This window comes from Camelus bactrianus, chromosome 32, assembly GCF_048773025.1.
Source record: "Camelus bactrianus isolate YW-2024 breed Bactrian camel chromosome 32, ASM4877302v1, whole genome shotgun sequence".
Lineage (NCBI taxonomy): Eukaryota > Metazoa > Chordata > Mammalia > Artiodactyla > Camelidae > Camelus > Camelus bactrianus.
This window is the reverse complement of record NC_133570.1, coordinates 12,777,705-12,799,864: the sequence shown is the minus strand read 5'-3', so window position 1 is coordinate 12,799,864 and position 22,160 is coordinate 12,777,705.

Below are 22,160 nucleotides of genomic sequence, written 5' to 3'. Positions count from 1 at the left end.
TTAAATAAATAACAATTATAAAATAAATAATGCATTCCAACTGTGATGAGTACTATGAAAGAAACATACAGGATGTCATAAGAATGTATAAAGAGTCTGAATCAGGACAAATATAGGAGAAAGAAGGCTAAAGTGACAGAAAACCCAACATCAAAGTGGCTTAAACAAAGTAGAAGTTTATTTCTCTAGAAGTTGAGAGGTAGTAGTTCAGGGCTGACATGGTAGGTGAGTGGTGACATCAGGGACCAAGGACTCAATATTTTTGTTCTACTTTCTAGTAGGTGATCAAGTCTGATGATTGCTTCATGGTTCAGAATGGCTGCTGAAGCTCCAGCCATCACATTCAAGTTGTAGCCACAAAGAACGAAGAAAGAAGTCAGAGAGTTAAACAGGCTTCTCCCAGCTGGGTCACCTCCCTTTAAATAGTCTTCCTACAAGTCCCACATGTCAGTTCTGCTTTTATTCCATTGGCCAGAGCATGTCAGATCCCCATAACTGGCTAGAAGTTGGACAATGCAATGTAGGTGACTATGTGCCCAGCTAAAAACGGGGGGTTCCTACCACAAGAGGTCCAGACTCTTAGAAAGTATTTATAATGAGGAAGAAAATTTCCACTCAAGCCTCATTTTTGTCACATACCTGCTGTGTGACCTAGGACAATTCACTCAACCTCTCTGAATTGCAGTTTGCACCAGTAGTACTCACTTCACAGTGGTGCTGGAGTCTTAATTGAGGAATATAACTTGACTGTAATTGCTTGGCAGAATCTAAAATGGAGTATGCCTGAAAGGCAAACTTTATGTGCTTTTATACTTTATAAAGAACCACTGTACTTCATAAAGCATTTTCCCTGCCTCCTTTTATGCCACAGGATCTGGCAAAACTGGAATATTTCCTGGAAGCAACTGTTCCCAACTTTCTCTTCTGAAGACCCTCTCAATGACTTTCCTGTTTAAGGGGCCGATCTTAAAGATGGAATTCAGGAACTGTCAACACAGGCTCTGAATCATGACGGTGGCACAGGGGTCATGTAAAGACACCTTACAGGAACAAGGAACAAGGCACACTAATGAGGGCTTTCAGAAGCTGCAATCAACACTCCCCCCCATTGCTCTCAGAAGGAAAGCTATTTAGGACCAGAGGGGGCTGGCTGGTCTGCTTTGCAGGCTATGAAAATGTTCATGGTGCCTGGGTGCTAGATGGAATTTCAGGGAGGTGGTTACCCCCCGAGCTGTAAGGAATCAAAGGGAGCCTGAGTAGTTGGGGACGTGGTATTTGAGGTAAGGCTTAAAGGGAGAAATGGTTTTCAACTATCACAAGAGCAGTGACAACTGACTGAGCTTACAGTGTACTAGGCGCTGCGTGCTGCCCTTAACGCATAACGTCTTATTGACTCTTGGATATAGCCCTCTGAATACGTCATCTTATGATCCCTCTTTCACAGATGTAAAGTTTGATGCAAGAAGCAAAGCAGCTTGCTCAAGTTGTGCCATGAGCAAGTGGAACAGGTAGGACAAGTTATGACAGATGGAGGAGAAAGGGGACCAAGGACCTGCTGAGCAAAGGCCAGGGGGCTGGAACGGCATGACATGGTGGAGCAGTGAGGAAACAAGGCTGGATGGAGCAGGTGGTACACAGATGGACACAGGACAGGACAAAGTAGGTCCAAACCATGTAATGGAAAGCCTTTAATTCTGGGGTAAGATACTTAGCCTTTATTCCCAAGGTAGCAAGGAGCCATTAAAGGTTATTGAGCAGGATAGTGACACAATGGAGGAAGATTTAAAGGAAGCTTTTTCTGAACAAAACAGATTCTCTAAGTTATTATTGGCCCCAATGAAGTAAGGCCATATGATTGTCCTGCTATCTGGTGGGCAATAGTATTTCCAAGGTAAAAAGTCACGAGTTCAGCGGAAATGTCATTAAATCCTTGGCATGGGAAACGCTGCAGGTTACAATGTCAGGTTGAAGGACCATCAGGAAGAAGCCATGGTCACAGGAGCAGGCTTGCAGGTTAAGCTCTGAAGGGAGATTTCCCCAACCTGCCTGCATCTTCCCCAAGAAAGACCCCTCAGTGATGCCTGACCTTCCCTGCCTCTCATTCCTGGGGAATGAGGGGAGCAGAGAGATGCCCCCATTTGCCACCCTGGAAAAGTGGAGCTATGGAAACCCAGAGGCCAGTATTACTAATGGGTAATTGCTCACTATTTAAACAACAGCCACTGAAATAGCTCATTAAAGGGACAAAGGCAGTAATTACCTGAATTTTTATCTGGGGAATCTAAGAGAAATACCAGGGGTTACATTTCTAGGTAACCTAAGAACCTGACAATCACAGCAAAGTAGAATCACAAGGGCCCAGACCAGTCTGGCAGAAATTTTTGTTCCCCTCCACATGTGCTTGGGAATGATCACGAACATGACCAGAATTCCTGCCCATTCCATATTCACTGGGAATTATACTCAGCGTATGCTGATCATGTCTTGCAGGTTGCACAGCAGCCCTAGGGAGAAGGTTCAATAAACACCCACATTTTACAGATGAGGAAACTGAAGCTCAGAAAGGGGATGTCGCTTGTCCAAAGTAGTCAAGCTGGTAGACAGCAGTGCTGGGACTCAAGTGCAGGGGGTCTGCCCCATTCTACTCTCAACACAAGGTCTTCGGCTGTCAAGATCTCTGCCTCAAAGCCCAGCCAAGGGACCCCTCAATAAACCCTGCAGGGATCCAGGGCTGGTCTCCTGGCCCCCTGAGGAGGCCCAGAGGTCTAAGTGCTAGCCCAGTCACCCTAACACATGACTCTCCTGCCAGGTGGAGGCCGGGAGGGAAGCCAGTTTGCTGTGTATAGAGACCCAGGACCTACACACTATCACTAGTGGGCCAAATGCAGCCCACTACCTGTTTTTGTATGACTCATGAACTGAGAATGTTATTTTTAAAAATTTTTTTAAATGGTTGGAAACAATAAAAAGACCATTCTAGGGGGGAGGGTGTGTGCCTAGCATGCATAAAGTACTGGGTTCAATCCCCAGTACCTCCATCAAAGATAAATAAATTAATTAAAAAACCTAATTTCCCCTCCAAAAATTTTTTTTAAAAAAGACTATTCTATAACACATGAAAATTATATGAAATTCAAATTTTAGTGTCCACCAATTCAGTTTTATTAGAGCACAATCACACGCATTTGTGTATGTATTGTGTGCTGAGACTCTACAAAGGCAGAGGTGAGTCGTTGTGATGGTGACCGTACTTGCAAAGCCTAAAATACTGTCTGACCCTTTAAGGCAAAGTCTGCCAACCTCTGGTCTAGATCATGAAGGTTTCACCTGTGGGCATCATCTTGAAAAGTTTAAGGATGTGCGATGGTGGAAAAACCCTGGCTTCTTGGGAGAGCACAAGAGGGAGAAGTACACAGAGCTCTGGGGGGTTACACACAAAGGACCATACCCTTTAGGGGCACAGAGGTGCACCCGGGGTCTGTGTTCTTAGTTATCATACTGTGTTAACTGCATTGCTGTGTACAGACAGTAATGGAGAGTTCTAGACTGGAGTTTCTCGTGGCCAAAGTGGAGGAGCCATTCCTTGGACCTAGGACTTGAACATACTATCAAGAAGAATCAAATAGATGTGGAAAAGATGAAATAGAAGGGAGGCTGGCAAGGCATAAAGTCTCTCTGCAGACTCTCTACAGTGCCCAGTGACACCCTACCTAGCCAGAAACTTCCTTCTTCACATAGATCTTCCCTGACCCACCAGAAAGAACTAACATCTTCCTTCTGGGGAATTAGCCTTGGATCATTTATCACAGACTGGGCCCAAAGCTGGAGAGAGAGGAGGTTGAAGACACAGAAATAGGTGGTTAAATATTATATGTTGGACACGAATAGTGTGCCAGGCATTGTGTTAAAGACTTTCTTCCAAGGTAAGCATTGTTACCTTATATGATAGATGAGAAAACTAAAACGCAAAGATTTGGTCAGCTGCCAAATCACCCAGCTAGTAAGTTGCAGAGCAGATTCAAACCCAATTCTGCCTGATCCCAGAGCCCATCACTCCAAACACTCTCCTCTGCTTGCTTCTTCCTCTTAATGAGCTTAGAATTCAGTCTAATTTATCCCAGAAGTCCACAAATGGTGCCTTGTCCATCACAGTGCACCAAAAGACAGACCATTCCCTTAGATCTTACTGGCAAACATTTATCAGCAATCAACAGAGAGGTGGATGATCTCATTCTTCATAACAAGCCCAAGGATAGGCTTTCTTATGCTCATTGTACCACTGGGCAAACAGAAGGCTTAGAGAGGTGCAGGTGAGCTACAGAATCAAGACTGCAACCCAGGTCTGTCTCATCCACGAACCCTGCTGCCTCTGCACGTATGTACAGACATACCTCGGGATACTGCGGGTTTAGTTCCAGACCCCTACATTAAAGCGGACATCGCAATAAGGTGAGTCACACACACTTTTTGGTTTTCCAGTACATATAAAAGTTATGCTTACTCTGTAATATTAAGTGTGCAATGTAGTATTGTCCAAAAAAAAAACAATGTACATCCCTTAGTTTAAAAAATACTTCATTGCTAAAAAACGCTAACCATCGCCTGTGCCTTCAGCGAGTGGTAATCTTCTTGCAATCGTCACCTCCAAATCACTGACCACAGATCACTATAACAAATATCATTAAAGTTTGAAACATTGTGAGAATTACCCAAATGTGACACAGAGACAGGAAGTGAGCGAATCCGGTTGGAGAAATGGCACCAATTGATTTTGCTTGACTGGCAAGGGTTGCCACCAACCTTCAACGTGTAAAAAACAAAGTATCTGTGAAGCACAACAAAGCAAATTGCAACAAGAGGAGGGATGCCTGAATTTGGCTTGAGACGTTTAGAGTCAGAAGGGAGGTTTCATTTGTTTGGCTGTTTTTGTTGATTTATTTCTCTTTTACAGAAATTCGCTCCCTGGGGAGAAGGAGAGAAAGCCATGGGGATGCTGTTCCTAAGAGTGAACTCTCAGCCTCTCCCGGCCACAAGCAACGTGGCCACGCAGAGGAGACCCCTGTCCCCTTTCCCTGTCCCTGGGGATCTTTTGAGGATCAGGCTAGATGACAATGCCAGCTGAGATGTCCCAGGGATTCCCGGTAGCAGTTGCTCCCTGCCCAGTGGGAGCCCAAAATGCAGATGGATGTCGGAAGGAAGCCTCCCAGGGGGGTGGGCAGCACCGCAAGGACCCAGAGAGGGCTGAGAAGGGCAGCTATAAGAATGTCCTTCCTCCTCCCCCTCCCTCTGCAGGAATAGAAGCATCCCTGGCCTCAGACACCTTGGCCCTTCATCAATGCCCAGGATCTCTGACTTGGTCTCATTTCCTTAACGAGCTAGGCTGCACCCTGGGGATGCAGGACAGGGAGGTTGGGGGTCAAGGTAGTCCAAAGCTTCCCATCAGAAGGCATCTGGCCTCAGGTCCTTCCAAGGCAGGACAGGTAGAAATCATGGGGATTAAATTCAAGGAGACAATGTCTGAGTAAAGTAAATGCTCAGTAAAATCTAGATGAATATGAAATTCCAACCAAATCTAGAATGATGTTGGACACTTAGCCTGTCTTCACACAGCCCTCAGACAGGAGGGTTTAGAGTATCAGTGCCATGTGTCCCAAGCTCCCTGTGGCATCAGTACCATCACTTGGGTGGAGCAGGGAGTCAGGACTACAAGGCATCCTTTCTGTGTTTCCAGACATCCTTCTGCATTGTCCCCATCCATCACCAGACCTCTTGCCTTGGTCCCTTCCAGTGATTGACAGGCTCCTGAATTATGAAAAAGGATGAGAGATCTTTATCTCTCTGCTTGGGCCTCACCCCCACCCTTCAGAGGGAACGGGGAGGTCTTTCTGTGCAGGGGGAATCTATAAAGTCCTCGAAGGAACCATTTTCTTCCTTTCTCAGCATCCTCCTTCAGCTCTGCTCCCCCTCAGAGGACACTCTGTCCAGGTGGAGGGCAGCAGGGAGGGAAGGCGGAGGCGGGGAGGGGTGGGGGAGGGGAAGTGCCACCTGCCAATCTCCATCAACCCTGCACCTCCTCTTGCTGCCTCCTCAGGGGAAGCTTTTTTCTCCTTCCATTTGTCTACAGAAGAAGAGCCAACCCTTTGGATGTTTGTCACTTGCCTCCCCAAGAGCCTCCTCTTTCAATACCCTTAACCACCCTCTCCCTTCTAGGCCAACTCGAAGCAAGCACACACCACTCAGACCCGGTTCTGAGCACTCAGGTCCACTGTGGCCTTCAACACTGTGGTTCAGGGTATGAGCTATGGAATCAGACTGTCCGGGGTTCAAGTCCTGGCTCTACCACTTAGTAGCTGTGTTCACTTTGGACAAAACACCTTATGACAAGGTGCCTCTTTCCTCTTGTTGAATGATGTCCCTGCAAATTTCACAGGTTGAAGGCCTAACCCCTAGTACCTCAGACTATGACCTTCTTTGGAAATAGGGTCATTGCTGATACAACTGATTAAGATGAGGAGTAGCGGGGCTTCTCATCCAATATGACTGGCATCCTTATGAAAAGGGTAAATTCAGACACAGGCATGCACCCAGGGACCACATTATGTGAAGATCGAAGTTGCGTAGCCACAAGCTAAGAAACGACTAGATGCTAAGAGAGAGAGAGAGGCCTGAAGCACATCCTGCCCTGGTGCTTTCAGAGGGAGCACGGCCCTGCAGGCACCTTGAGCGTCAGTTTCTAGCCCCCAGAACTGTGAGAGATTAAGTTTCTGTTGTTCAAGCCAACCAGATTGTAACATCCTGATGCCCATTGTATAGATGAGGAAACTGAGGCAGTGAGGAAGCTGAGCAGATGTTACCTGTCCCAAATCATAGAACTAGGAAGTGGCAGGGCTGGGATTCTGACACCTCCCCCACCACCCAGTAAAGCTCCCACCTCCCACACTCTGACCCACGGTGAAGGTGGACCTGGCTCCCTGCGGGTATCCACAAGGTCGGGCGAAAATCTTTCAACTCAACCACGCAGAGGCCCTCTCCGAATCCGGTCCCTCCTACGCACATCTAGTGGTTTCCACTGAGACGCACTTCCCCGAGGCCTTCAGAGCAGCTCCTTGGCTCTCAGAGAGTCCCCAGCTGGGGCCTTCCTTCCTGTTTTAAGAAGTGAAAGCAGAGGGACAACAGCCCAGGCCCGATATAGTTCCAGCTCTAAATTTAACAACAATCACAGGGCTTCAGCCTGACCCTGCAGAGAAGAAAGGGGAGAAGGGAAAGAGAGAGAGAGAAAAAAAAAAGGCAACAACTAATTCTTCACAAATTAGGACAATAATAAAAGTTCCTTTCAAGTGTCAGGGCATATTCTTAGCAATAGCGTAACACCTAAATCAAGTCCAGGCTGTAAAAATGGCATAATAGCAGGAAGCCCGGCTACAGGCCTAACTTCCTCCGGGGAGACAGGGGATCCAGGGGGTGTCGCAGGCTGGGTGGGCAGGGACAGAGCCGGGCGGGGCCTGACTCAACGGGAGGTGCACACCTCTGTCTGGCCTCCCAGCGAGTTCCATCTGGGGTCACCCACTCAGCTCCCATGCCCGGGCCTTTGGAGCTTGAACCTTCAGGGTCCTCAGCATGCCCCTCGCACACCTTCCCAGCTTCTCGGCAGAGCCCCAGTACAAGTCTAAAATGCAAGCTGGATACGGTCGTGCTCACACGACCAGCAACTGCAGGGAGCACAGTAGACAGAGGGCCCCAGCTGCTGGACCCTGAAAGCCACCCTGTGTTCCCTGGGAGGCCACGTTTCCCATGGGCAATGGTTCCTGGGGGCCGCCTTTCAGCCAGTGTTGGAAACTGACAAGGACACTAAGGCAGGTCTGTTCCAGGGAGACACGGAATTCCTCTGACAGCTCAAGGCCTCCCCACGGCATCCCTGAATCTTCCTTAGTCTGCGTGGCTGCCAGGGGTGCTGCCATCCAGCCTTCCCTCCCCATCTCCTCACTCACAATTAGGCCTGCACTGCACTTCAACAGCTCTCCCTGCCTGTTCTGGCTCTCTCTCTGTTTGCTCTCAAACAGGCACCTCCCCTAATTAAATCCTCACATATTTAATCCCATATTGGTATCTGCTTCTTAGAAGACCCAGACTAATACAGAGTCACATCCCTTCTCAGCATAACATGCCTCTGAGAGTTTCTTGTCTCACTGGAAGAAAATCCAAATTCCTTACTCTGGCTTCCATGACCCCTGCTACCTCTCTGACCTTGATTTCTCATCTCACCCGCTGGCTCAATGGTCTTCTTGTTGTCCCTTGAACATCCCAAGTTGTTTCTGCCTCAGGGCCTTTGCACTTGCTATTCCTGCTGGCTGAACCTCTCTTCTTCAGGCCTGGAGGCTTCTCACTCATCCTTCGGGTCTCAGCTGAAACATCACCTCCTCAGGGAGGCTTCCTTGACCCACTTGATTGAAACAGGCTTCCTGTCTCTGCTCCCCAATCAATATCCACTTCTTAGACTGAGAAAACACATCACTGTGTTCTTAGCTGATTAGTCTGACAGCCCGTCTTGAAAGTAAACATCTAGAAATATCGTAAGAGCCAGCATTTACTAAGGACTGACCAGTGGCCAGACATCATGTCCCATGTTTAACTCTTTCGTCCTTCCCGAGCAACCATGAGATACAGGTACTACTCGTTACAGATAAGGAAACTGAGACACAAAGAGTTTAAATGAATTCCCTGGGATCATACAACAAAGGCAGGAGAGCAGGATTTGGATCAAAGCCGTTTGCCTCCAGAATCCACATCCCTTTCCAGGATGCAATTTTGCTTCCCATGAAGAGAGAGCACCTTTGAGTACCAACAAGGACCCCCATGCCTCATCCTGTAACCAAACCAAACAGACCTGTCGAATGCCTCCCACAGAACAGGTGCTTTACAAGAGTCACCCTTTTCCCTTTTCAGGAGGACCTTGGAAAGCAGGACTTGGTTATTCTCCATTTGCCCTCTCCCCCTACTCTCCACCCTCTCTGTGCCCCAGAGACTGACCCCTGCCCCTATGGACTACACTTCCCAGAATCCCTTGTGCCCTGGTTTCTGGTTGGGATCATCCAATGGGAGGCAGTGGCAGGAGATCAGTGAGTAAAAGGAGAGAGAGGCTGGGGTATTTCTTCCCTGTTTTCTCCCTAATTTGGGACCACATCACTGGCAGGGGTCCTGTCCCTCCCCACTGCAGCTCCTGCCAGATGGCTCATCCACTGCCACCCCAGACCTACCTGGGCCCCTGAAACTTCATTTCCCTCTTGTCTTGCTCCTTCAAGGTGACAGCTCCTCTCTGTTGCCAGACTCTAGGAGCTTCAGCATCCCTAGTTTGTTCACTTAGCCCTGCCCACCCCTCTATCAGTCACCTCTTGATTAAACTCTCACAGCTAGATTCTGCTTCCCGCAGAGACCCTAACTGGTGTGCAAGCATTAGGACACCCTGTTTTACAGATGATGAGAAAGTGATTCAGCAATTAGAAGTGATGAGCGATTCTGCCAGGTTGCATGGCTGGCTAAGAACAGAAGCTGCTCTCAATGCCGCTGCTCTGTCCATTCTCACAGACCCACTTGAACCTAGAGGTTAAGAGCTCGGGCTCTGATGTCGCACAGACATGGGTTCAAGGCTCAGCTCTGTGACCTCGGGCGAGTTATTTACTCTCGCGGAGCCTCATTTTCCTCCTCTAAAAATACGCATCATAATAATTGTTTTACCTTCCAGGGTTGCTGTTGGAATTAAATGCTACTGTAGATGCGATACTTAGAGTGCCCGGAACACACTAAGTGCGTGATAAATATAGCCAGCATCCTCACCATCGCCGTCATCACGATTACTATTGTTGCTGCTATTGAAATTCCCTGTTCACCAATATCATTTCCAGACTTGCTACTCCCCAGAAGATAACAAGAGAACAATTCACACAAGCCTTGATGAGCTAATAACCCCAAGCTATTCATAGAGTTTATTCTCACCCACAGAGGATGACAGCGGACCCCAGAGTCACTTAACTGGGTCAAAGTTACACCTGACCCCTCCTTTCCTGCTCCCCCCTCCCCAGCTCTGGCACAGGAATTATCACAGCGCCCATCGCCTCTGAAGGCCATCCCTGCTGTGAGGCTTTGATAGGGAAAGTGTGAAGAACAAAGGCCATTGTTCACAGGGGCGGCTGGTGCCTCTCAGGCCCCAGGCCAGCTTCCCAAGGGTGAGGTCTGGCTCCGAAGACACAAAGACGAAAGTCATTAGGACCAGGGACAAACAATGACGGAATTACTTCTATTTACCTGAACCAGAGGGGGCTGCCAAGTGGGAAACAATGAAGTTGGGACACGGGACACAATCTCCCTCTGCTCTCCTCTTAAGTGCGCTCCTTTCCAAATGGTGGGACAGCGTGTGGTCCAGGGGGCTCAGAGGAGCTTCTGGAAAGATGGCACAGGACAGTGCTGAAAAGAATGGGCTGTCTCATCCAACTGCCTGCATTCAAACCTCGGCTCCATCACAATTAGCTATGTAACTTAGGTGGAGTGACTGCATTCTGTTGGCCTCAGTTTCTTCATCTGTAAAATGGAGATAATAATTGCTCCACCCTCTCCTACAGTGTATTTAATTGTGACACAGTGAAGGACTCCCTACAGGGTATCAATTATCACCACCATCATCATCAGCTTTCTCTCTGCTGCCTTAGTCAAGTTCCCTGCCCCTTGTGGAAACAGTTTCCCATCTATCCAATAGGAATAAACAATCAGCTCAACAAATCAGGTAAGGACCAAATAAATGAGAAGAAGAAAGCCATTTGGAAACTGTGACGCTATGTCCATTTGGAAGCAAGATCTCACTAAGACTCTTGACCAGGCTCACCTCCACAGGACAGCCCAGTGACCTTGGTGATGCTTACCCGTATATAAAATGGCCATAGCCACAGCGTCTTCTTCATAGAGTGCATGCTGAGAATTCAGGGAGGTAGTGACACTGGCAAAGTGCTTCACATGATGCTTAATGTATATCGAGTGCCTAACACCTTAGCTGTTTCATTACCATTAGGAGACTGAAGTTCAGGAGCATAGACGAGTAATTAATGAAAGTTAACATGCTGCTCAAGTGGGATGGGCTGCACTGTACAGGCATACCCGTTTTGTGGGAGGAAAAACTGAGATCTGAGAGACAACGTGGGGCCTGGGGTGTGAGATACACTTTCTAAAGTTCAGTGGTATTTAGTGAGTTCAGGTCATTTTTACGAGTGTCCTTACTGGGCAGTGTCAGGAAACCTAGAATGAACTCTTGTTACTCACCTCCCTAGCATCCTCATTCCCTTGCTCCCACCCAGCGAGGTGCTGATGGGAGTGTGGGAGCAGACAGATACTCCCTAGTCCAGATAGAGAACCAACTCAGATTGGCTTAGACCAGCCCCTCTCCATCTCTCAGCCCTGCCTGCATTGGCTTCTTTTGTTGGCATCTCTCATGGTGGCAAGATGCCCACTAGCAGCTCCCAACAGATGTTTTATCAGTTCAGCAACTCCTTTGTAAAGGAGAGCTCTTCTATTCCAATACTCCAGCAGAGGCCAAAGAGTATTGGTCCCCACTCGACTGCCTTGGGTCACATGACCATCCCTGAACGTATTGCTGGGGACGAGGAAAAGGAATGTGCTGACTGGCCAAATCTGGAACAGGAAGTAGGTCCATTCTCCTTGAACATCAAAGACGAAAGTATCCCATGGGAAAAATCAGGGTGCTACTGCCAGAAGAAGGCAGGGTGGGTGCTAAAAGTGCATACATCGTTGTTATGTCTGCCACTCAGGTCAGGCTCCTCCTCCCTGGCCATGGCTCAGGGTCCCCCTGCAAAGTCTCACCATGTGTGTTCAGTCAGGTTCAGAGGGAGAGGGCAGAAGACCACACACTGACAGTCTGACTCGCTGAAATTCCTGGACCTCCATTCTTTCCTCCGCCATGTGGGACAAAAATGTCCACTCTCTGGGCATCAGTGAGCTAAACGATACAAAAGCCCTTTGCAAAGTATAAAGACTTTTTTAAAGTGCAAAGTCTCACTCGGCATTGGACTGATACCTTTTTCTTTGGAGACAACAGTCTCATTCACAATTCATCTGGTCACTCAGCTCTCACTCACCTGGTACCCAGTAACAACAGCTCTTGCTGATTAATCCACATGCGGGATGCCCGGGCTTTATTCCCTCAACCCACACACTGAAACCACAAGCGATAGGCACTGTTTTCATGCCAACTTTACAAATGAGGAACCTAAGGGTCAGAGATGTTTAATCACTCAGTTACCCAAGAGGAAAAACGGCTGAAATAGCGAAACTGAGATACAAGAGCTGCTTTGCTAGGATCCAGCCCCACACGTGCGTGTGTGGCCCTCTGTGAGGTGACTGCATCCAGCTTTCCAGAGACTGTGCCCACACCATGGAAAGACATGGGGTTTTTGGTTTTTATGCAGCTAAAAATTATTGAGTACCTACTGCATGCCAGACAGAGAGATGAATCAAACCTTGTTCAAGGAGGGAGGGTGTAGCTCAGTGGTAGAGCGTATGCTCAGTGTGCACGAGGTCCTGGGTTCAATCCCCAGTACCTCCATTGAAATAAATAAATAAACAAACAACTAAACAAATAAGTAAACAGTATGTAAATAAATAAACCTAATTACCTCCCTACCTCGAAAAAACAACAAAAAACCTTGTTCAGGCTCTTAAAGAGCCCATTATCTCAGTCAGTAGCTCTTACCCAGGGGGCAGTTTTGCCCCCCATCGGTATGTGGCAGTATCTGGAGACATTTTTGTCCTGCTGTGGGTAGGGGTGCTCCAGGCATCTAGTGAGTGGAGGCCAGGAAGGCTGCTGAACACCTACAGCCCCCACCTAAAGAATTACCGAGCCCGGAATGTCAAGAGCGATGAGGCTGAGAGATCCTGATTCAGGTGAAGGAGAGGTTCAAAACCCACTTGGTGATCAAACTTCTGGCTCATCAGGTATTTCTAAATACATCCAGCTTGTAATGGACAAAATATTTAAATAGGAATTGAAACAAACATCAGGTGAAGAGACACTGAAACTACTGGAATGGTACACTTAGCCCTCCAATTGACAACGGCTCTAAGGGTGGCCCCTGGGAAAGTCAGTCACACACCCAAAGCCTCAGTTTCCCCACCTGTAAAGTGGACGTGCCCTTCCCTGTACAAGTTGAGGAGGAAGAAGAAGCCATAAAGTCAACGGTGAGGTGAGATGACAAACCAAAGTTTCCTACTAGCCACCTAGAGACCAGACCCGGCCCCCAGGTGTATTTTGCTTGCCAGAATAATGTTCTTCGTGTAAACTTTTAATTGAATAAAACATACAAACAGCAAAGTGAATGCATTTAAACATGGGAACAACTCCATTGTGACAAAAGGAACATATCCCTATCACCACCACCAGGATGGAAGCAGGGAACATTGCAAGTGTCCCCACAGCCTCACTCAGCCCCACCTCCTCCTGCTCATTAGGTGGCCCCTATTCTGCCTACGTCCCCGCAGTTTTAGTTTGTAGCATTGAACTTTAAATAAACAGAATCATAGAGCTTTATTCTTTTGTGTCTGGATACTTTTTCTCTATATTATGTGTTTGTGTGATGTATCCAAGTTGATGTAGCTGCATTTCATTTTCACAGCTATACAGTATCCCCTGGGAGATTATGCCACTACTAATTTACCCACTGTGCTGTTGTGGGGTATTTAAGTCGTTTCAAGTCATTTGCTGCTAAGAGCATCCCACGGCTTGTCCTTCAGTACACAGGTGACCCTGTTTCTGCTGGGCAGGGCTGAATGCTATTGGTGGGCTCACAGTTCCTTTTTAAAATTCCATAGTCCTTTCTACTAAATTGTACTAAATTCTGCCTCAAGACTTCAGCATTAACTCCTGCCTAAGATTGTTTCCAGCCTGTGAGTCTGCTCTACAGATTATGGACTTGCTAGCGGCCCACAACTGTGTGAGACAATGCCTTAAAATAAATCTTTTAATACACACACACACACACACACACACACACACAGACACACACACCCTATTGGTTTGCTTCTCTAGAGAAACTTGGCTGATACAGACTGAAAACGCCCTGGCTGAACTTCACTCTAAGAGAGGAATGTACCCAGGCGTCGTTGACAACTTGCTTAAGAGTGCGACTTGATAAAGGAAAAAAAAAGAAAAAAATGATAGTGACATGAGAAAACTGAGGAGTGCAATAAAGAAAAACTCAAAGCAAAGCCAAAAGGACATCTTGTTTCTCCAGACTGCACATATCACATCACAGCAGGAAATACTGGATGAGCCCTGACTTCATGCCACATTTGTGCCCATTACATAGAGAAGGGAAACTGAGGCTCAGAAAGAGGAATAAGGTTCCCCCAAAGTTGTACAACCTTTAAAAGACAAGAGTTGGATCTATTTCTCATCAAGACCTATGCTCTTAACCAGTAAGCTTTGCTTCCACATTCTTTTGAAGCTACTGTTTGTAAAACCCACTAAAGGTACTTTCACTGTTGTTGTCAGTTTCTCCTCTGTGTGCCTCTAGGCAGAAATGCCCAGGCTCACGCCCACATGTGCACACAAAACCACATCACTCACCAGAGAAACTGGGTAGCAGATTTATTCTCAACCCCAGTCTAATCCCAGATGGCCAGGAAACCACCCAGCAGTAACTCTGACCATCTGACTCATGGTTACATATTTTTATGTGCAATGGCAGAAACTGAAACCCAGTTACCCCCAGCCTCAGCCACACAACCCTCCTCTGGAGGTGTCTGGGTTACCATCTCTGGACTCATCTCTCTAGTCTTCCCCTTCCAGGCTGTCTTCTACTCAGGGACCAGAGTGCTTTTGCCAAAACCCAAACCTGATCACGTCACTTCCCTTCTCACCACCCTTCAACAGCTCCCTGTGGCCTTCAAAACAAACTTCACAGTTTGGTCTAAAAAGCCCTTCCTGATCTGACCCTTTTTATTGTCCTCTCTCATCATTTCCTGAACTTCCTTCCCCAGCAGTCCTGAATTATTTACAGTTGCCACGAACGGCACTCTTTCAAGTCTCCATGCCTTTGCATTGCTTGTTCCCTTCGCCTGGAATGCCCTTCCCTCATCCTGTCCACCTGGGAGCTCCTCTTCACCCTCAAAGTCCAGCTTAAGCACCATCCCCTCCTCTGTCTTTGAAACCCGACTTCCTCTCTGGGGTCAATCCTGACTTCTTCTGCCTCCTTAAGTACTGACCAACTTTCACTGGCCACCCCCTTCCCATGCTTCTACTGCGAGCACCCACGTCCTCTGTGCTCCCCGCATCATAGCCCTTAATGCACATTATCATGTGGCTCATTTAATGCTCTGTCTTCCCAGAACCATGCCATCACATTCATCATCATATCCCATTGCCCAGCACATCAATAAGTATTGTTGGGAAAAAGGAAGAAAGGAAAGAAGGAAGGAAAGGATAAAGGAATCCAGTGTTCTGACTGTCCCACTGGACTGCCAACTTTCTTACTGATTTCTGTATTGACAGACCCAGATCCAGGTCCAGAAACACAGGAGGGCATCCATCAGTGTTTTTTAAATCAAACAGCAGCAACAAACACCACTATGAACTCTAGCACGGACCCCCTACTTTGGCCCAGGAGCTCTGTGTCTTTATTCCCCATTAGCTACAGCTCAAGAACACCCCTAAGTCTTCCTCTCCAAGGTCTTCCAACACAGAGAGCCTTTGTTTTCCAGCTCAAGGCCCCTTCAGTGATTTTGTTTTTCATGGAAAAGCGGGGTGAGTTCATTACATTGTGTTCCTGCCTTGGGGATCATTGTCATTCATCTGACATCAAAGTCGGAACCGTGATCAGCTCATGTTAGGCTCGTCCCACCCATATTTTCTTACAACCAGGAAATGGGGAATTTCCTTCATTTTTTAAACCATCCCAGCAAGTCTCTGCCACATGGCTTCCTTTACAAACTTTTGTTGAAACACAAAGATGGAATCAGGCCTCCCTCCAACTGCAGTGGCTATTAAGGGTCCCGGCTTTCCTCTGATCTTTATCAAACACTTGTCCAGCACACTGGAATGACAGTATTTTTTATTTATACAACACCTTTCTTTGGGGACCAGGGCTGGGCTGAAAGGGGGCGGGAGTTAGCTTAAAGCCACATACAGATGTTGTTTCATTTATCCTGCAGAGTTGGAGATAACAGCCTTTAATGGAAGAAGATACAAGGCCTGGAGGGTGGAGTGCTTTGCCTCCAGAATCAAGAAATGAGCCAAGATTGGAACTTGCTCCCTGACCTTGTGATGGCTTTGTTCCTCGTCAATTGTTACTTATTTGCCCTGATTCTTAAGTCTCTAGATTTAATATTCACCTAATAGTCAGCCACCCAAGCACATTTCTACGACCATCTTCCCTGCTGGGCTCCCAATCTTGCCTCCATCAGCATCCATGGTATCAACCTTCTTCTGACTCTGCTCTGACCTCCTGCCATCAGCCTCCTTCAGGGATCTCTCCTCCTCCTTTGGCCGTATCTTAAAACTTCCTAATCCTCAGCATTCAGGCCTCAGGCCCTTTCTCAACTCACTTTCTTGGTGATCTTAGACTCTCACAGCTTTGCTTGATGTTAAACCCTAAGCCTGTAACTCCAGCTCAAACCTATTTGAACTCCAGATGCAAATGGCATATTAGGGTAGGTTAAGCTGTTTTAAAAACAATCCCCACGCCCCACCCCAATCTCTGTGGCTTAACAGGGTCATGGTTTCTCATTCACGTCACAGTCCAATGAGGATCAACAGGAGGCATTTAGGGACACAGGCAGCTTCTGCCTTATCTTCTAGGACAGAGGTTCTCAAATGGGGACATTTGGCAACACCTGGAGATGGTTTTGGTTGTCCAAACTGGAGGCAGGGAAATCTGGCATCTTATTGGTAGAGGCCAGGGATGCTAGTAAGTATGCTACGATATACAGGACAGTCCTCCACATCAAAGAATTATCTGGTCCCCAATTGTAATGGTTCCGAAAACCTGTTCTAGGGCATCAGAGTCCTCTACTGTGTCTTGAGCATCTGGCTACCAGGTGAGCGAAGGGAAGGCATAGAGGATTATGTGGCCCATATCCCACTGGACAAAACTCAGTCACCCAATCTCACTTAATTACGAGGGAGGTTGGGAGATGTAGTCTAGCTGCGTGTCCAGGAGGAAAACAAAGCAGAGCTCAGTGGCATAAACTAAATCTGCCAAACCTTGAGCGCTTCACCTTCCCCTGCCTCCTAAACCTTCCCATCCCCTTACATAATTCACCTTGGTTCCCATTAATTCCAGTCTGCCCCCAATTCAATCCCGTTTTCTTCCACAGACAGTAACTTGATCACAAAGGAACATCTTCCTGGAATACCCTCCCTGTCCCCAGATCCCCCCAGACGAGATACGGGCTACCTAAGTGGCGCCCAGCAGTCACAATCATACTGCCTTTCTGGTTTCCTTCACAGCACTTAGCACCACCATATATGTACTTTCTTCTTATCTGTCTCCTACTCTGGACTGAACTCAAGAAGGATAGGGTGCTTGTTGGTCTTGTTCACTGCTGTTCCTGACACCTGGTGAGAATGTCTTACACTTGGTAGGTAGGTACTCAATATATACTTGTTCAACAAATAAATGGATCTTTCCTGTACAAAACAGCCATACTGGTCTTTGTAAAATCCAGATCTGGATAGAGCACTTCCCTATTCTAATCTCTTAATATAATTAGATCCAAACTCTTTAGCCTGCTATTTAAGGCTGTTCATGAGCCAGCCCTCTCCTACCCTCTCACCCTCTTCTCATACGCTTCCAGGCACGCACCCTATACTTTCAGCACCCTACACTTCAGTTCACAAGTCTCTGAATATAACATGTTTACCATTTTAAAAAATTCTCAGCTTTATACTTTTGTTTGTGCTATTTCCATTGCTTGGAGTACTTTATCTTCCACCTGGCAAACTCCTACTCATCCCTCAGTACCCAGTTCCATGTCACTTTGTCTGAGAAACCTTTTCTGATGACTTAGGCAGTCACTCATTCCCTATTCATTTCTTATGTGCTTTGAGAAATACACTGTAATTATTTTCCCTTGAGTGCTTCCTCCTCCATCAGACTATGGGTACTTCCCAAAAAGGAAGAATGTTTTACTTGATTGTGTGGCCGCTTCCCACCTCAGTGCCAGGCAGAGTGCCAGGCCCTAATCAGGTGCCAGGACACATGTAAGGAAATAGAAGATGGATGGATGCTCCCTGGCCAGTCTCTCCAGATTCTCTAGGCATCTTCCTTAAAGAGCCGAAAGCCCACTGTGATTATGACATTCCTCTCGAAGTTACAGCCACTTTACCTGCAGAGCCAACTGGTGCTTAGAAATGTTTGTGGCTGGGTCCAGATCACCCAGATTGTGGGTAACTGGCAATCAATCGCTGGACGCAAAATGAGCACCAGTGCCAGGAAACAGGGAGGACAGGGAGCAGCCCAATCCTGCCCTGTCGGCTGATGCTGCTGATGGTAGTTGGCAAAGGCGTTGGCCCCTGCCTCCCGGCTTGGGGATGTCAGCAGCGTCCCCAATGCCTCACTCCAGTTTGTCTTTCAGATCTCAGTCTAAAAATGCTGCTTACTTAAGGAGGCCTTTCCAGACCTCCAAGACTATGTTAGAGCCCCTGGGACTCTGTAATGCTGCTTCCTGGAGTCATCACCCTATCTGTCCTCCCCATCAGAGTGTGGGTCCTCAAGGGGCAGACACACATCCAGATCATTCTTTGCTTCATTCCTGGTCTTTCTATAGGTCCCAGCCCAGATCAGCCCTCGGTATCAGACAGGGTCCAGTCATGGAAACAGAAGCCACTCTGGGTATTTGAAACCAAGGGATTTCCATTCAGGGAATCAGTTACCCAAAGGATGGAAAATCTGAGAAACCAAAGGAGATGGTGAGGAAAGGAGAGATTACCAACAGCAGGGGGTCAGGAGGACACAGGAGGATGGAAGAGGTGATACTGACTGCAGCCCAGGGGTGGGGTCTCCAGGTGGAAGCTGGCACTACGGCGAGCCTCATGGAAAGAGCCAGTGACAAAGAGAAGATGACGCTTCTGCTGGAGTTGTCACCTCAGTGAAAAATGGAGGAAAAGAAATACCTCAGCCTTTCCCTTTTGCCCAACCTCCAATAGGTCATGAGTCCCATCAGTGGAAACAGAATGATAAGAAAGCTGGGAACCACAGCAGGCAGGTCCCAGCCCTGAGACACAGGGCAGATCAAGGGATGGGGAGGAAAGGGATCTGATGGCAGACAGGTCCTGGCCCAACCTTGAAGGAGATCTGGGCCACCTTCTGCCTTTAACTCTGTGTTCGTCAGGGTGAGCTAGGTTATGCCGCAGGAACAAAAACATCTCGCACCTCAATGGCCGAAAACAACAAAAGCTGAGCACTGGCAATTTATATGCTTCCACTTGCAAGTAACATCTGTCACTTCCTCTCACATTTCACTGGCCAAGCAAGTCATATGCTCATCATTAATTTCAGGTGAGTGGAGAAGTGTAACCCCGTCAAATGCTCTAAAGAAGAGAACTGGAAACACAGGTGGGCAGCAAAAACGTCTAAAGCAGCTCTTACCTGGCTCCTACCCAATTCTGGAGTATCTGCCAGGTTAGGTAACAACCTATATCACCTTCCACACACACACACACACAAATACACACACACACACCACACTTCCGACCACCCCCCTAGTGACCCACTAAGAAGATGCTAGAAAATTATATTTATTTATAATCAAAGATGGTCATAATACACCGATTCAGAAAACAGCAAAGTCATGGAAACTCAGCAGCTTAAAACAGGACCAGTTTATTATCTCACAGTTTCTGTGAGTGAGGAATTTGAGGGTGGCTCAGCTGACCAGTTGTAGCTCAGAACTTCTCATGGAATTGCAGTCAGATATTTTGAGAATTATAATGTCATCAGAAGCCTTCACTGGAGCTGGGGGATCTGCTCCAAGGTGACTCAGTCACATGGCTGGTAAGTGGGTATATATACTACAATGTCACTTTTTTCAAAAAAAAAAAAAAAAAGGCATGTGTATGCTATAATGTTATATATTTATATAATGGTAGCCAACCACCAACATGGCCCTTAAGAGCCTGCTTCCTCACCCTTGGGTAGTTTTCTCTCACATCGCATCAGCGTTGCTTTGAATGATCAATAAGGCAGAAGTATAAAGTATGACTTCAAGACTAAGTCAAAATTGTCATTCTTGCTTCTGCTTTGCTCCTTCCCGGATCACTCATTTTGGGGAGAAGCCAGCTGCCATATTTTGAGGACACTCAAGCAGCCTATGAAAAGAAAGTTCTACCTGGTCTCCTGCCAAAAGCAAGCATCAAACTGCCAGCCATGTGAGTGCACCATCTTGGTAGCAGATCCTCCAGCCCCAGTCGAGCCTTCAGAGGAGACTTGCAGCCCCAGCCAACATCTGGCCGCAACTTCATGAGAGATCCTGACCCACAACTGCCCACACAAGCTGTCCTCAAAGTCTTGACCCACAGAAACCATGAGATAATAGATTTGTATTGCTTAAGCTGCAAAGATTTTGGATAATTTGGGGGCTTCTTAATTTAGTCATATATAGGAATCCATGTGTCTATGTATATAGAGAAAAATTTTAGAAGGTTAAGACTATGGGAGGGGTATTTACTTTCTTGTAGTGTTTATCCAGTTTCTAATTTTTCTACAGCGAACACATGTTACTTGGAATAGACGAAAAGAAGGGGAAAAGGAGAAATAGCAGCAGCTGTGGGCAATAGGGGACCTTTTATAGATGCTTCAAACACTGAAATAAAGCTAGACTGTACCAGAGAGTTAGCCTAGCAGCTGCCAGTGTAGATAACTTGTTAAGGAAGGTGGCTGAGCCAAAGGAAGACCTGCCAATGTCCATCTTGGGCTTTTCCATCCAGTTAGCTTTGCTGTGAACTGCTCAGAGGATGTGTTTGGAAGGAACATGGCTGGAGACCAGCCGCTGGGAAGGGGCGGAGGTGTTGCATTTGGAAAACCTCAAGGTTTCTGAGCTGGCAAGATATGTCAGCAAAAAGCCCTCGCCTGTCTAGACAAAAGTTTGATTTTGAATCAAAAAAGGGAACGTCTGCAAATAGGAAAGCAGTTTAAGCATTTTTTCTCCTTTGAAAATCACCATGAATTTTTAACCATCAACCCTAAAGAGAGACAGTGAGACTCCAACGGTGACACCAGGGATTTTAGTATTGCCCGCTCCCCTCGATGGATTGTGAGATGGGGCCATTTCTGAGACTGGACATTGACTTCTGGAGCTAAAGAGAGAGGTTTAACAAGGCCCCAGGGCATCCAGGAGAAGAGACAGGTTTCCACTGCGAACATCTGAGGCTCAGGAATCGGCATTACACAGGCAGCCCAAGAAAATGATCAATTTGGCTGCTGACAGAGGGAAATCACTGTGCTAGGTTTCGCTGACCTTGGAGGGGAAGAAATCCATGTCGGTTCACCTGGCCCTGATGGGATTGGCCATCTTGTGGGCTGCTGTCTGAAACCACAGCTCCAGCTGAGTCTGAGGGTTAGAAGGAAGGTCTGCTCAGAAGGGATTCCCCCTGAACATTCCTTTGCCCCATAGTCTTGACCCAGTTCTGGGCAGAGAAGTCAGGCATTTGAAGCCAAGCTATGTGGCTGAAAGTGACAGAAATCTGATCGAGGTTTCTCAGGCAGCATGTATTATAAAGTGCTAAGGGAGTCTTGAGGAATCTTAAGATTGGAATGCAGCTGAACTTGTGGAAGGGGTAGAACAGGAAAAAAAAAGGGGGGGGGACCCAGTGGAACCCCTTCTTTACTCCTTGTCTCTGTCTCTCTCTATAGGCTGGCTTTATTCCTCTCGCTTTAACTGGAAACAAACTCCAGGTGCTTCTACTGCATAGTGGGCCACCCCACAGTGCTCAGGGTTACATGTCATCGGTTCAACCACTAAAAGAGGCGGCAATATGCATGTGAGTGAGTGAGTGTGTGTATGCATCTTTTAATTCCTCTTTCTCAACTTGGAGATGGACACATCACCTCTCTGAGAGACAACGAGATATAATGAGACTTTTGCCAACGCTTCTGGGAAAGAGATCC